Source organism: Podarcis cretensis (assembly GCF_951804945.1).
Source record: "Podarcis cretensis genome assembly, chromosome: 2".
In the NCBI taxonomy this organism is placed as follows: Eukaryota; Metazoa; Chordata; class Lepidosauria; order Squamata; family Lacertidae; genus Podarcis; species Podarcis cretensis.
The window spans coordinates 8,287,817-8,305,041 of NC_137171.1; the positions used below are offsets into that span (position 1 = coordinate 8,287,817).

Sequence of the window (17,225 nt, forward strand, 5' to 3'; positions counted from 1 at the left end):
GATTTGATCTAAGGTGGGAAGAGTGCACCCAATTATTCTCTGCAGTCTTTACAACCCTGGATAGAATTGTTTTTTCCCTGGCCGTGCAGCTCCCAAACCACACACACACAGACCATAAGTTAGTATCCAAACCACCATATTATTGTCAGTGACACTTGCCTAACCATAGGCTCAATAGTAAAGGCCATGGATTGAACTAGACCTTCTACAAGCAAGCAAGCAAGTGCTCTACCCACTGAGCTATTATTCCTTTCCAAGACTCCATGAGCACTGAGCAAAAGACGTGTGAACTGTAGGTAGTAAATGGGAACAAATGTTTGCAAACACCTTCAAAAGCATGACTATGCAGAGGCCATTCTGAAAGAGCTGTGTTGCATTATAAGACAAATGTAATAATTATGACATAGTGAGACGTGGGCAACTGGCATCCTCAAGAAGTGACACCTCAACACCTTCCATCAGGAAGATTTTGGGCATCACATGGCAGGACAGAGTCTCAAACAAAAATGTGCTCTCCCAGGTCCACATTCCTAGAATCTTTGCACTCCTGTCTCAGTGACATCTTGGTCACATCCACAGAATGTGAGCATCCAAGGATGTCCTTTACGGGGAGCTGGCTTGAGGCAACAGACCCATTGGCAGACCAGCTCTAAAATTACAAATAATAATAATCAGTTTATTATTTGCACCCTGCCCATGGCTTCTGGCATACACAGAAACATAATAAAACATCCAACTATTTATTGAAACATTGTAAAATTATTGAATGTTAAAATGATGTTGGAATGAAACGAAGTGGTCTTAGCAATAATGTTAAAAGGAATATGTAAAAAGGCATTGATATTAGATGAAAATTCGAAATTATAATATGTGATGACAAAGAATTAAGAGAAAAAGAGAGGGTATGGATTTGCTGAATTAAATATTTGAATTGGAATACAAAAAAGGGAGGTGTGAGGAAGTCATGAAAATAAGTAAATGAACTGTAAGATTTAGAAAGAGGGATTTGTTTTTAATTGTTTTTTGCTTTTTAATTGTTTTTTTTTTAGTGTTTGTATTTTTTGTGGTTTTTTTTCTCTTTCTTTACCATTTTTGTAACTTTTTCTTCTGGAAACCTTAATAAATATTATTTAAAAAAAACCACATCCAACTTTTAAAAGAAAGAAGTATGCAAATGTGACATGAAGGCTGGCAACATTAACCACACTGTATGGCAGGCATGTCCAAAGTCCGTTTCGGGGGCTTAATTTGGCCCGCTGGTCGGTTTAATCCCGCCCCTGTTGCAATTTATTTCCTGGGGTAAAATCCTAAAAAAACTCGACGTCAATCGTAAAAAAAAGCTCAACAACTTCAACCCCCCCCCAAAAAGCCCAGCAACTTCAACCCTAAAATAAGTTTAAAACTTTGGTTGGCCCTTTGGTCAGCCCTCGCGGCCCTCCACTTCATCAGATCTGGTCTGTTATGTACTGAAGTTCTCACCCTGGGCCAGCAGGGGGATACTGTAGATAGTTATGCAAATGAAGGATCGAAATGTTCAGTGATTGGATAGTTTGTATGCAAATGAAGGATTGAAAGTGACGTTCAGTGATTGGCTAGTTACAGAAAATGGTTACTGTTGCATTCTAGTGGAGCTCTATATAAGCAGGCTGACTGAGCTCCTCAGTTCAGTTCTGTTCCAGCTTACAAATAAAGAGCTGCTTTGGAAGAATCGCTGTGTCGTCTGATATGTTCGCCCACAACTTAACATGGTCCTCTTTGAAAAAAGTTTGGACACCACTGTGCATGGGAATCCCTTGCAGACAACTGCAACACCTGGAGATAATCAGGGTATGTATCCACAGCAATGACCAGAGGAGGAATTACTGGAAAGCCAGTGTGGTGTAAAGGTTAAGAGCGGTGGACTCGTAATCTGGTGAACTGGGTTCGATTCCCCGCTCCTCCACATGCAGCTGCTGGGTGACTTTGGACTAGTCACACTTCTCTGAAGCCTCTCAGCCTCACTCACCTCACAGAGTGTTTGTTGTGGGGGAGGAAGGGAAAAGGAGATTGTTAGCCGCTTTGAGACTCCTTAGGGCAGTGATGAAGCGGGATATCAAATCCAAACTCCTCTTCTTCTACTACTGCGGGGAGGAGCACAGAAAGAAGAAACATCATGGTACACCTGCATCTGCCTAACCAGACACCTTCACCTGCCCAAGCTGCAACAGAACATGTCTCTCCCATATCGGTTTCTACAGCCACAGCAGGTACCGTAACTCCCCACGGTTTGACTTCACCCCCAAAGGCGCACTCTTCCATTGTCTCCCAAGACAGACAGATGCCAACCAGATATGGGTAATTGCTGAACTGTGGGGCAGCTTCAACTAATGAGTCCCAGTAGTAGGGACACAAGGACTTCAGCAAGCTTAGTGGGGCTTTCCTTCGTCTCCCCACCAGCACCACCATATTGGCTCAGGGTGGGTTTGGGAGAGCCCCCAAAACAGCACACAGGTGGAGGAGAGGGGGATCATTTTATCTGAGAAACGTGCTTGTGCTGACAGAACAATTGCCACAGTACTACATATAATTCCTCTCTTTATGTTTGTTTGTTTGTTTGTTTGTTTGTTTGTTTGTTTGTTTGTTTAATGGGAACCAGTCATTTCTTCTTTACCTCAGAATTCTAGGTGTTGTCTGATACCTGCAAAGAGAAACATCATGCTTGGTCCTAATAAAGGTGTATTGCCCAAATGTAGTTGTTGGAAATGTTTTTTTTCCTCCTTATGGACCAACATGGCTGCCTTGGTGTGTTTTTTTTTTAAAAAAAAAAATTTAGTGGTGGCTCTGTGCTTGAATAGAAATAAAATGAAGTGTGACATACTGTTCTTTCCCTGTGGCCATGTTGTCCAGCATCCTGGTCTCATAACCAATTGTTTTCCTACTTGTAGACATCCTATATTTTATTTGTGGTTCGATTGTTTGTTCATTAGTAGTTCCTTGTGTTATTCCATGGTATGCCTTTGTTTTGCTCGGGCTTGTTGGTACATGTCTACTACTGTACTGTCATCCATATAATAATAATAATAATAATAATAATAATAATAATAATAATTTATTTATACCCCACCCATCTGGCTGAGTTTCCCCAGCCACTCTGGGCGGCTTCCAATCAAGTGTTAAAAACAGTACAGCATTAAATATTAAAAATTTCCCTAAACAGGGCTGCCTTCAGATGTCTTTTAAAGATAGGATAGCTGCTTATTTCCTTCACATCTGAAGGGAGCGCGTTCCACAGGGCGGGCGCCACTACCGAGAAGGCCCTCTGTCTCTAACCTCACCTCTCGCAGTGAGTGAACCGCCAAAAGGCCCTCGGTGCTGGATCTCAGTGTCCGGGCTGAACGATGGGGATGGAGACGCTCCTTCAGGTATACAGGACCGAGGCCGTTTAGGGCTTTAAAGATCAGCACCAACACTTTGAATTGTGCTCGGAAACGTACTGGGAGCCAATGCAGATCTCTCAGGACCGGTGTTATGTGGTCCCGGTGGATTAGTCATTAGTTATTGTTGTCCTGATTCATATTTCTCATTAAACTCAACTAATACTTCTCACATTTTCCAGAGACTTTCTGACTTGTCTCCATTAGTTCACCTCATATGAGACTTGTATAGTGTTGATTTACAGGGCTTGTTCTACTTTTGCATTTGGCCAATATTTCTTTGGCTGCTGTTGAATTAGAAGTGAATTCTTACTTGCCAATCTAACCCTCAAGAGGAGAAGTGCTTTTCATATATGGGTTTTCCCCTTGTCCATCTTCCTAGTATTGTTTCACAACTCCTCAGTTCCCCATGTGTTAGGAAGTTCCAAGCTACTTATGTGAGCTCCCAGCTTGATTGGGAAGGATATACAATAGCTAGTAGCTACCAGCCATTATGGACCATTGAATACAGCATATTTGGCAACCATAGTGGAAATATCTTCAGCTGTTAACCTTTTCTCTCATCTTTTGCATAGCTATCTCCTTGGTTGATATTTTCTTTTTTTAAAAGAATCACACTCAAATCGTTGGGAACTGGGTTTGTTTTGTTTTTAATGTGCCGTAACCTCAGAATTCTCCTGCCAACCTAGCAGTTCGAAAGCATGTCAAAGTGCAAGTAGATAGGAAGGTAAACAGTGTTTCTGTGTGCTGCTCTGGTTCGCCAGAAGCGGCTTAGTCATGCTGGCCACATGACCCGGAAGCTGTATGCCGGCTCCCTCAGCCAGTAAAGCGAGATGAGCGCTGCAACCCCAGAGTCGGCCATGACTGGACCTAATGGTCAGGGGTCCCTTTACCATTAACCAAGAAGCGCATCTGTATTCGAAATAAAGATATTTGATTGAGATGACCACCTTTTAACCTAGCAAATTGCAGACAGCACAGCTAGAGTTGCCACTGAAATCCACCAATTGTAGAATTATTATTTGTTTTTACATAACACAAAGAGAAACTGGATACCAATTACTATTATCGGCTACGTGATATTTTTCAGAATGGGTATGACCAAGTAACAACTCTACGCATTCTATTTCTACAAAGGATCTTCATTATTAGTTTTCAAGTCATGCTTTCAGTTGCCTCTTCCTTCTTCCAAAAGGCCCTTTCCCCCAGACGTTTATTTCTGCAGAAACAAATAATTTGGACAAATCTCTTTCATAATGCATTCTCAAATTATCGTGAGCAGTGCTTCTGAGATATGAGCTATCCATGCAAATTATGAATGGGGAAGTAAGTATACTTGAAAGTTGAGTAATGAAGATATAAATCTGGCGTGTGGGTGTTTTGTTTCATTTAAATTGTTTGATATAAGTAAGAAGGAAGAGGGAAAGGAAGTGAGGAAAAAGGGAGCAGAAAAACTGGCCTGTTTCTTTGTGCTTCAAAATACCTTCCAGCAACTACAGAAGGAAGAATGCAAATATACATCCTGGACCCAGGGTAAGAGATCATGACTTCTCCTGTGGTATGTTATGACCATTAAGATCAACTAGGGCTGCATACTAACTATACATCTATAAGGCACATGACTTCCCCCAAAGAATATTGAGCACTGTAGTTTGTTAAGGGTGCTGGGAATTGTACTGCTGTGAGGGGTAAGCTACAGTTCCCATGAGGAAGGGCTAAGGGAGCTGGGCATGTTTAGCCTGGAGAAGAGGAGGTTAAGGGGTGATATGATAGCCATGTTCAAATATATAAAAGGATGTCACATAGAGGAGGGAGAAAGGTTGTTTTCTGCTGCTCCAGAGAAGCGGACATGGAGCAATGGATCCAAACTACAAGAAAGAAGATTCCACCTAAACATTAGGAAGAACTTCCTGACAGTAAGAGCTGTTCGACAGTGGAATTTGCTGCCAAGGAGTGTGGTGGAGTCTCCTTCTTTGGAGGTCTTTAAGCAGAGGCTTGACAACCATATGTCAGGAGTGCTCTGATGGTGTTTCCTGCTTGGCAGGGGGTTGGACTCGATGGCCCTTGTGGTCTCTTCCAACTCTATGATTCTATGACGGGGGGGGGGTAAGTCATGTACTTTAGACACGCTTTAAATGTATGTCGCTTATGTAGCAAAATAGTGACTGCTGTGTTTGTGGTCAGGGCTGGATATTCCACAGCAGCTGCCCCAACACTGTTAAGTTGTGGGTGAACATATCAGACGTCACAGCGATTCTTCAACAGCTCTTGTTTATTCAGAGGCCAGAATAGAACTGAACTGAAGAGCTCAGTCAGCCTGCTTATATAGAGCTCCAGAACAACGTAACTGTTGCAACTTTCTAAAACTATCCAATCACTGAACGTCACTTTTGATCCTTCATTTGCATAACTATCTACAGTATCCCCCTGTTGGCCCAGGGTGAGAACTTCAGTACATAACAAACACCATGGAATTCTTTTCTTCTTGAGACTTGAGAATGACGGAGCCTTCTAAATCACTTTCTGAAACACACAGAACATTGCCAGAAACAGCAGTGGCGTGCCTTCTTCTTCTCTCCTTTTTATTTAGTATGACTTGTTATAAGAACAAAGGGTTGTGTGTTTCTTCTTCACCTCACCTGTTGCTGGCATGGAAATGTTATAGCATCATGAGTCAAAAGCACAAGGTAAGTTGTACTAAACTTTATGGCAGCGGAGGCATAGCTGGTGGTTTTCTGGCATCAGACACAGCTTTGGGGGTAAAGCATAGTTCTACTAACTTCCTGGAGCTAGGTAAGAAGACATTTTTTAGCTCCTTTAAGCTGCTGTCAGTATTTGTCAACTGGAGTTTTATAATATGCTGTAGCATTGTTTTAGATATTTTGTAGTAAGTTGTTGTTCCCTTACGTGTAAAGCAAGTGCTGAAGACAAAAAAGCTGTGTATTAATAGATTAATGCTGAATTGTCTGTCTTCAGCCTAAATTAAAATGGCTACAATCCGTAGCTCAGACTATACCAAGGAAAATTGGGTTCTGTCATTATTTTGTTAGTAAACTGCATTAAGTTTGAATAAATCATAAACATTGGATCAATTGCATAAGAATGATAACTGATACAATTGTTTGGTTTTTACTTGGTTGTATCTTGATAAGAAAGCAAAACAAATACAAAGAACAAACAGTAGAAAAGTGTAAGAATTGTATAAGATAATTTTCAGAGATTATATCATGTAATTATAACAACAGAAAAGGAATGATGTTTTATATTGCAGGTTCAGGAAAGAGGGCACAAAACACATACAGTGGTGCCCCGCAAGACGAACGCCTCGCAAGACGGAAAACCCACTAGACGAAAGGGTTTTCCGTTTTGGAGGTGCTTCGCAAAACAAATTTCCCTATGGGCTTGCTTCGCAAGACGAAAATGTCTTGCGAGTTCCTGTGGGGTTTTTTCCGTCCCCCCCCCCCTTTCCTAAGCCCTAAGCCGCTTATCAGCTGATCCGCTAAAAGCCGCTAATAGCGCTAATCCGCTAAGCTGTCAATGGGCTTGCTTCGCAAGACGAAAAAACCGCTAGACGAAGAGCCTCACGGAACGGATTAATTTCGTCTTGCGAGGCACCACTGTATTAAAATAAAATAAATAAGAAATCAAGAGACTTCAACTTAACCAGATCCCTTTAAATGCCAATGGCGAAGACCGACCGTGTTCTTGTGATACTTATATAAGATTCTGGATGCTGCCATTTGATAATGCCCTTTTAAAATGTGGGTTTTTTTGGGGGGCGCTATTGGTCTGTGGTTTTATTGTCATTGGGTATCTTGTGGTTTTATATGATTTTATTCTGTGAACCGCCCTGAGACCCCTGGGTATAGGGTGGTATATTATTATTATTAATATATGCTTTTGGACTTTAGGCTGCATCCATTTCATGGATGTTGTCAGTTTAGCAGCCATGATCCCAGATCAAGTCAGAGGTTCAGTGTTGGGATTGTACGATTGCATTTGACTTGACTTGCAAAGACTATCGCACCGCATTCACTGGGCATGAAGGTTTAGACATGATCACAGCATGACTGGAGGTAAGAGGAAGCTTTGATTCTTGGGGGGAACTGTTATGTGAATTGCACTTTCTTAAATGGAAAATTAAACCTTTTTATCACTTTGAAATATTCAGCCAGTAGCCAATTATTCATCCGTTGCTGTTATGGTTCCTTATACAGCTTAATGATATCACTGAAAGCTGGAAAGACAGTCCGGCTAAGAGAAATGCAAATCTGGACCTGCATTTTGCTTCCTCCTGGAACTTTCTTGCCCTGAAAGGATATTGCCAATTAAGTTAAGAGGAGAGAGGAGATGGTTAGGGTTGCTAAGCTGCAATCTTGAGATTCCCCTTGTACCTGTAAATCTGGTGCAGTACCTGAAGATGAGAGAACTGTGGCATCCATCTTCCTGTGTCTTTTTCTTCTTTCTTCTCTCACCACCTATTGTGTGACTTAACTGGTGTTCTGCTCACCACAATAGGCCAGGGGCAGGGCAGGCTAAACTACCTGGGATAAGGGAGAGCAGAAATGGCTGCCTTCTCTCCTAATTCAACAGTAGATATCAAGGTCCATGGACAGCCTTCAGGTTGCAATCTGACAGCCTGAGGGCTTAACTGTTAATAGAGCAGCATGCAATTCGTCTTCAGGGCAATGAGTTTTTCCTTAGGACTTTTGTGAGAAGGTTAGGGAGGTTTAATCCTTCGCTCCCCATGAGCCCCCCAATGACTCCTACCCCCCCAAAGTGGCCATTAGGCTTAAGGAAAAGGTTTTCATCATTGGTGTCAATAAGATGACCTTGCAAGCATTTTAACAACAACAACAACAACAACAACAACATTTTTGTATCCTGCCCTCCCCAGCCAAAGCCAGCCCAGAGCGCCTATCAAGAAGCAAAAATAGCACAGCACACACAAAATCACACAGTAAATCAATCAAAATACACTCTAAAATCAATTCAGAATCAAATTAATGGCAGCCATTGGGTTAGAGTTCTATGAGGATTACAGAAGGAGAGAGGGGGTCAGACTGTGCCTTGGCCAAAGGCCTGGCGGAACAGCTCCATCTTGCAGGCCCTGTGGAAAGATGTCAAGTCCCACAGGGCCCTAGTCTCTTGTGACAGCGTTCCACCAGATCTTGTCGAGGTCAGCCTAACCTCCCTGTGGCCCAGGATCTCCAAGATGTTTTTCCTTGAAGACCGTAAGGTCCTCTGTGGGACATACCAGGAGAGGCAGTCCTGTAGGTACAAGGGTCATAGGCCGTATAAGGCTTTTAAGGTTAAAACCAGCACCTTAAACCTGATCCTGTACTCCACCAGGAGCCAGTGCAGCTAGTATAGCACCGGGGGAATGTGATCCTGCGGTGAGGACCCTGTAAGGAGTCTCGCTGCTGCATTCTGTACGCACAAAGAATTGTACTGCACTGTGGGTGCCTTTTTGTAATCAGTAAAGTATTGCTGCTTGAGTCCAGTGGCATTGCCACAACAAAAGCGCTGCCCTGAAGCAAGATGTGTGAAGGAACTTTTTCAACATATTAGTTGAACTAGCTACTCATTCATTGCTCAAAACTTACTTGGAAAAGCCCTATGCAATCCTAAAATATCACCTTTGTGTCTATACAGTTATACCTTCAAATCATCAATCACAATCAGCACCTCATCAGGTAACAAAAAAGTATAAAATATGAATCAGAGTGCTTGCAATTTAAAGAAGGAAAAGATGGCAATTAAATATGCTTTGGCAACTCTAATGGCATTGTCAGATCAAAAGACAATTCTCTTCCAACAGGCTCTCACATGTTACTTTGTTTTCAAATTTTCTGCCCCTGTCTATTTTTTTTTATTAAATTTGTATACCACCCTCCATACATAGATCTCAGGGTGGTTCAGCTAGCAAATCTGATAACAAACAGCATAAAAACAAATAATCACCCCCAGATTAAATCCGATTGCAAAACTGAAATATGAGCATTTAAATTACAAAAAAAAAATTGCAGCATTCCAAAGCAGCCATCAAGAACGCTAATTTAAGCCTGCAATTCTGAATCGGTTTGTGGTATATTGTTAGATTGTTGATTTGACACCTTGTTTGTTGTCTGGAATTAATTTGTAATAGTGGTTTATAGTGGTTTGATGTTGCATGCTAAGGCAAAAGAACACTTTCAGGGGCCACAGAAAGCTGAAAAGCAGGGCCACAGAAAGCTGAAAAGCAGGGCACAGTAACCAAGCAAATAAATAAATAAATGGAGTTATAGGGAAGTATAGAACATGTCTGAGGAGAAAGAAAAGAGTGTCAGCAATAGGAATATAACAGTCTCTCCCCTCCTCTGTGAAGAAAACCTCCTATGCAACCAATCTGCAGCTCCCAACTTCCCAGAAATTATTGTTATTATTATTTAACAAAACAGGACTGCTGCTTTAACCTACCAATCTCTGCCTCTGAAACAGGCATACCATTAAGCTATATGAGCAGTTCCGAAGCACATATTTATGGTGGGGACACTTCCCCATAAAGACATGTTGAAACAAAGACTGCACCTGAATAAAAAAATGTATATGAGACTCTCAGCAAGACTCAGATGAAATGCAGTTTCTCAGAGAGGCATTCTATTAGTGTCAACCACTTCAGGAGATAAATACAGCTTTTCCTTAGTGTCTGCTGAGAGGGAACTAAGAGACAGGTGACAAAACATGACTTTTAAAGTTGTTGTTTTTTTCATTCCCCCTCCCCATCGCAAACAGCTATAAATAAAAGAATGAGTCATTAGTAAAATAACAGTTTGGAGTGGGAAGAAAGGATCTGCACATGGTATTTTCAGGCAAAGTTGCTCAGAGACTCTGTGCCAGGGCACAAGCTATGTGGGGTTCTGAGATTCTTAGCCCCAATCATCAATTAAGGGTGCAGAGGCTTTCTTCATGCAAACACACACACACACACACACACACACACACACACACACACACAGCCCCTACTCCCCGCCTCACTGCTGTCAAATTTCAGTTACATATGAGCAGCTCTCTTTCGCTTCGCTTCACTGTGGATATGTTAAGCTGACAGCAGGTTTCATCTCTCCCGCTATGGGAAAGTGGCGAGACTTCAGAAAGCCTTTTTTCACTGAGTCTTTGTACCAGGTATTCAGCGATTCATAGCTAGTCAGAGGAGTCAGCAGAGGACCTGGGGGGTCAGCAAGTGGCAGCCCCAGTGCCACATTTGCTAAGGCAGAAGCAGGAAAGGAAACTGGTGGGTGTAAGAATTAGGCTTGCTGGTAAGAATTAGGCTTGTGGGTGTGGGTCTTAGCACATCAGTCCTCTTCATCCTAAAAGTGACCCTCCAACAACACTGGCTAATGTTGTTTAGTTGTTTAGTCGTGTCCGACTCTTCGTGACCCCATGGACCAGAGCACGCCAGGCCCTCCTGTCTTCCACTGCCTCCCGCAGTTTGGTCAACTTCATGTTGGTAGCTTCGAGAACACTGTCCAACCATCTCGTCCTCTGTCATCCCCTTCTCCTTGTGCCCTCAATCTTTCCCAACATCAGGGTCTTTTCCAGGGAGTCTTCTCTTCTCATGAGGTCGCCAAAGTATTGGAGCCTCAGCTTCAGGATCTGTCCTTCCAGTGAGCACACAGGGCTGATTTCCTTAAGAATGGATAGGTTTGATCCTCTTGCAGTCCATGGGACTCTCAAGAGTCTCCTCCAGCACCATAATTCAAAAGCATCAATTCTTCGGTGATCAGCCTTCTTTATGGTCCAGCTCTCACTTCCATACATCACTACTGGGAAAACCATAGCTTTAACTATACAGACCTTACTGGCTAATGACCAACGCTGTAATCAAAAATGAAGATGCTGGTTAGGAATGGAGAACTTAGCGCCCTTCAGATACTTTTGAACTTCATCTTTGATCATCCATGACCATTGGCTGTGCTAGCTTGGTCTGATGGGAGTTGTAGTTCAACAACATCTGGAGGGTCACAGGTTACCTATTCTTGATGTAGCTGTTATGAGGAACCCCTGGAGCTTTCTGAGATCTCTGTAACGCTCAGAAAGGAAATATGAATGCTAAGAAGCTTCATCTACACAGATTTATAGCTGGTAGTGCAAGGGGCCTAGACTAAGGTTACCAGATTTTTTTCAGTGAATCAGAGGACACTTTTCAACTTCCTACTAAATAGATGGATTTTTTCAGGGGACTGATTTGTAAATCCAGGGACTGTCCCCGGGAAAAGGGGATGTCTGGTAACCTTAGCCTAGATCTCTTAGGTGTGTTTCATGTGTCTTCCCTGAACTTTCAGCTTTCATTTTAAAAACAAACCAGTGGTCAGGGGCACTGTTAGAGGGTGGCTAAGTGGCCTGAGCTCCAGATCTTTAGCATATGTCCCAGGATTCCTGCTCCTTTCCCTCTGTTTAAACCAGGCATAAGCAAACTTGGCCCTCCAGATGTTTTGGGACTACAACTCCCATCATCCCTAGCTAACAGGACCAGTGGTCAGGGGTTTAAAGTCTCCCCCACCAGCTTCCATGGTGACCGGGCATTCTGTACTCTGCAGTGCCAGTGAGGTCCCAGTCACTCACCATCTTAATTTGCTCGAAGTCCTAAGTAATATGTATATACTGTATTGGCCCGAATATAAGCCACACTTTTTTCCAAATTCCAACTGTGAAAAGTCAAAGTGCGGCTTATATTCAGAACCGAGTGCCGGCACTACCACCCTGAAAGGGGGATGGGGGCGGCTGGCGCTGGCTTGGGGAGGGAGTGCCGGGAGGTGGGCATGCAGTGCACTGAGAACCGAGTGCCAGGTGCCCAGGGCATGGCTTATTTGCGGGTGCATCTTCTATTCAGGCCAATACGGTAGATAAAATTAACATGCACAAATGTTATGCAAATTTGTGTCGAGGAACTGTGCTCTGAGTCTTTTAAGTACCTAGCAATACCTCTGACATCGAGTCTCTAATCCAGTGTTCTGTCAAATAAGTGCAAAAGGGCTTAGCTCTTGCTTTTAATTTTTTTTTAAATTAAAAATGTATTTTTGTTTTGTTCATTGGTTTTAATCATGTAAGACTATCTGCATTTAGGGGGTTTTTTTCCCTTGCTCTTTTCCATTTGGTTATGAATCTTCCATGCCAGTGTCATCTTAAACACCCACACACTTACCCGGCTGCAAAATTTCTGGCTACGAGCCTGCATGCATTCCTAAAATGTACTTGGTATGCTCTGTGTCTGCATCTCCCTCCTTCCTTTCAGGCTCTGAAATTTGAAATGGAGAAAGAAAAGAAGAAAAGAAAGAGGGGAAGCAGTATGAAGAATGTATTAGCAGGATCAATGTCTGCATTGCTTTGAGCTAAAAGATCTGGAAGCCCTCTTCACATCCTGGTGTGTACCTCAGGTTCCTAATAGCAGCTGCAGCGCACAGCCTAGCACATTAATTCCGAGGCTGCCATAAATAGGGCTGTCAGACCTGAAATATCACTGAATTTCATTAATCTTGAAAGTGCATCACCATCGCTGCTCGGATATGGACTACCAGGCTATATTCATTACTTTGAAAACACGGGGGGGGGGGGAAATATGGTGGCCCCCCTCAAAGAGTCAGCGGGGAGGGGCTTAACATGGCACATGAAACAAGTCTGCCTTGGCCTCATCTGTGGAGGAGAGGTTTGCATTGTATTATTGGACCAGGGAGGGAGAGGATTAAGGGACCGAGGGTCAGTAGCTCAGTGAGTAGACTGAGGTGATTTTTCAGGGGCAGGAAGGGGTCACGGAGAGTTTGAGGCCTTTCAGGCACTAGGAGCAGATGCTGGATAGAAAGACAATGGACTGAGGCCAGCGAATTCAAGGTGCTAGACACTGAAAAGAATACCAATATGACTCTGGGTGGATCGAGTTGCTAAACAACAAGCTGCTTAAAAACAGGTGGATTTTGAATAAGTGCAGGATACAGGAAGCAATTAAAAAAAGAAATAGAAAGGAGAGGGAAATTGGGAGATTCCACTACTGATCTTTGTTTCTGCTAAGGAAAGTGAGCTGATCGTAATCTGCGTGTTTATTATAAACTTGACACTCAGTGCCTCCCTGAATTATTCAGTAGGAGCTGTGATCTCAATTACAGGGTATATCCCAGAGGTACAAAGAGAAGGGAATATTTGGGACCATTTGAACTCTTTGATGCAGCATTTGAAAAGGCTGTGACAGATGGGCACTTGCATCCCCTGTAATCAAACCGGTCCTTAACAGAGGAGCGGATGAACAAGTCTAGCACTCTGCTTGATGTTCTGACCTGGCTGGTGTCATCACAGTTTGCATAGCACTCCAGTATGAATGAAAAGGGACGCAGGTGGCGCTGTGGTCTAAACCACAGAGCCTAGGGCTTGCCAATCGGAAGGTCATTGGTCCGAATCCCCGCGACAGGGTGAGCCCCCATTGTTTGGTCCCAGCTCCTGCCAACCTAGCAGTTCGAAAGCACATCAAAGTGCAAGTAGATAAATAGGTACCACTCTGGCGGGAAGGTAAACGGCGTTTTGGTGCGCTGCTCTGGTTCACCAGAAGCAGCTTAGTCATGCTGGCCACATGACCCAGAAGCAGTATTTATTGGCCCTTGGCCAATAAAGCGAGATGAGCGCTGCAACCCGAGAGTCGGCCACGACTGGACCTAACAGTCTGGGGTACCTTTACCAGTATGAATGAGAACCTGGATAGAGGGTGCAGAGAAAGGAAGGAACAAGTAACACTGCTCCACTATAGTGTCATAAGGCAATCAAGCAAATAGAAATCAGACGAAACCTAAGGACAAGATTTGTATGGATCAATATTTGCTTTCAAGCAGCTCTTGTTGTCAGTATACACTTGCTATAGCACACTCAGAAGACCCAGACATGCAGTTTTTCCTCTTTCCTCCCTACACATGCTTGGGGTAGTAGGGTGGTGGTCTTAAAGTGCCACAATATGTTTTGTTGTTTCTGCTGCAGTAGACTAACACAGGTAAAGGTAAAGGTAAAGGGACCCCTGACCATACGTTTCAGTCGTGGCCGACTCTGGGGTTGCGGCGAGGGAGCCGGCGTACAGCTTCCGGGTCATGTGGCCAGCATGACTAAGCTGCTTCTGGCGAACCAGAGCAGCGCACGGAAACGCCGTTTACCTTCCCGCTGGAGAGGTACCTATTTATCTACTTGCACTTTGACGTGCTTTCGAACTGCTAGGTTGGCACAGTTACCCCTCTGGAATTTAAGAAACATTAGCATTATTTTGTCAAACACTATGACTGCTCATTCACATTGGTAAACCAGGCAGATTCCCAGCTATTGGTAAAGTAGTGTGCCCTACAGCGTTATTAACTATTATGCCATGCATTTGATTTGTGATGCATTACCAAAATGTTTCAGAATCCACCACAAATCTTGAAGGACATAGATAGGGAAGCCAACTTCTTGGATACTAGCTCTAGTCCAAAAAACCATGTACCATTACTACTTCATATTGACAATAAACTTTGCTGTTTATATTGTCTTTGGCAGGTGACATGGTCTACCACTTTGATGGCATCTGGAACACTTCATCCTGTTGTTGGATGTAATCCACTGGGAGCAGTCAAGTACAACATTCCTTGTCTTGCTAGAGTGGCCATGCAAGGGAATGTTTGGTCCAGCCAGTCGAACTTCCTGTTCCTCCCGGCCTGGAGCATCCTTCCTTGCATGTGACTAGTAGGTGGGCGTGACCTTACCTGATCTAACAAAAAGTCCAGTCACACTGCCACCTTCTTCTCTTCGACCTTCCTTTTTGTCCTGCGAACTTCCTGTATTGCTGGCTGCCAGCCAAGCAGTCTCCCCAGGTTATCTCCCATATGGGTAAACCTGTTTGTACATATTTGTAATGTTAAGCCTTAAGCCTGCCTTCAGGGATCACACTGTGCTCTGTTTGACTGTGAGTAAAACTACTTTTTGTTACTTATGAATAAGAAGAAAAAGAAGAAGAGGAGTTTGGATTTGATATCCCACCTTTCACTCCCTTTAAGGAGTCTCAAAGCAGCTAACACTCTCCTTTCCCTTCTTCCCCACAACAAACACTCTGTGAGGGGAGTGGGGCTGAGAGACTTCAGAGAAGTGTGACTAGCCCAAGGTCACCCAGCAGCTGCATGTGGAGGAGCAGAGACGCGAACCCGGTTCACCAGATTATGAGTCTATCACTCTTAACCACTACACCACACTGGCTTTGTGTAATACTTTGGTGTTTTTATTCTTTTAGGAGGGATTTACAAGGGGGTCTTACCAGGAACATATTAGAACACATTTCAATCTGGACAAGCCATTGTACCATTAGGCAAAGTGAGGCAGTTGCCTTAGGTGGCAAATACTGGAGGCGGCAACAGCTCCCACAGCTGTTGTTTCTGAAGCCCCCACCCCAACATTCCCCTTCATTGGAGTTCAGAGCTATGTGTGCCATACACTCTGTTTTGCGCCCTCTAACCTAGCCTGCTGCCCTCAGAAGTACCAGTCAGTTTGGTTTCTGTGTATGGAATGTACAGGTATCAAAATGTCTTGTGCTGATTCTGAAAGCAACTACCCTTTTTCTGGGTGATAGAAAGTAGAATTCAGGCACATCCCAATTGTGAAATTAATTGCTACTTTTGAAAACCTATCTTTCAGATGTTTATGTTATACTCTTTTAAAACTCCGATCTTCTAAACCATTTTAAAATCATTTTAATTGGGTTTTAAAAGAATTTAACAGAATTAAGGAAGAAAATGGGTTGTCATTCAATGTGAGCAGTGCAGCATGTTTAAACTAGCAAATCCCTCATTGTGACACACTGATAAAATGTAGGCTGTGTAGTGTGACTGGATTGTGAATATCTTAACAATAGAAAAATACGTTTCTCTAAAGTGGATTGCTTGTATCGTAATGGATAAAGAGATCAGAAAGAAGGGAGAGAGGGAAATCTGAAAATGTAATGGGCCGATACTGCATATGAAGAAAAGATTAGTAAATTCTGAAGGCTTAACTCAGTCTTTGCCAACCTGGTGCGCTTCAGATATTTAAGTCTACAGCTCCCATCAGCCCCAGCCAGTTAGAGTTATATTCAAAAACATTCGGAAGAAGAAGAAGAAGAGTTTGGACTTGATATCCTGCCTTTTACTCCCTTTAAGGAGTCTCAAAGCGGCTCACAATCTCCTTTCCCTTCCTCCCCCACAACAAACACTCTGTGAGGTGAGTGGGGCTGAGAGACTTCAGAGAAGTGTGACTAGCCCAAGGTCACTCAGCAGCTGCATGTGGAGGAGCAGAGACGTGAACCCGGTTTACCAGATTACGAGTCCACCGCTCTTAACCACTACACCACACTGGCGGAGGGCACCAGACTGATGAGAGGTTGGTTTCACTAATAGAGAGTTGCATGGAAAATAATAATTAAATTATATCTGATTGCAATTCTTGCATCACATTTCTCCTTTGGCAGCACTTTTAAGAACTGGGAACTGGAAAGTGACCCTATACATTGCATGAGGTAAAGATGCTAATCATGAGGTCCAGTTGTGTGTTTTGGCTGCATGCCACAGTAGCTTAATTAAGAAGAAGGGGAAGGAGAAAGTAATCATACATTTCTAAAGATTATATGTTTATTATATAAAGAATGCCCTGCTTTTCTTTATAACATAAATTCTAAAGCATCTTGATCTCAATTTTTAATTGCGTTTAAAAGCTATTGTTTGTTTAAGAATTGTATATCCCACCTTCCTCCCAAAGGACTCCAGTCCTTCAAGGGTTCCTTTGGTGTAATATGGCCTCTACATT

At 43.1% G+C, this 17,225-nt stretch overlaps 3 long non-coding RNA genes across 3 annotated transcripts in view; 2 read left to right on the forward strand and 1 right to left on the reverse strand.

Moving 5' to 3' along the window:
• Positions 1-2,720, forward strand: part of LOC307210829 — a 30,138-nt gene extending 27,418 nt beyond the window's left edge. The window contains exon 3 of the long non-coding RNA XR_013836161.1: positions 2,131-2,720. This is a non-coding gene — a long non-coding RNA (uncharacterized lncRNA). The remainder of the gene's footprint in view (positions 1-2,130) is intronic.
• Positions 1-17,225, reverse strand: part of LOC307210816 — a 285,910-nt gene that overhangs the window by 182,604 nt on the left and 86,081 nt on the right. The window lies entirely within an intron of this gene.
• On the forward strand, positions 1,447-1,708 carry LOC307210820. Its single transcript, XR_013836152.1, has 2 exons — positions 1,447-1,532; positions 1,576-1,708. It is a non-coding gene; the product is annotated as an uncharacterized lncRNA (long non-coding RNA).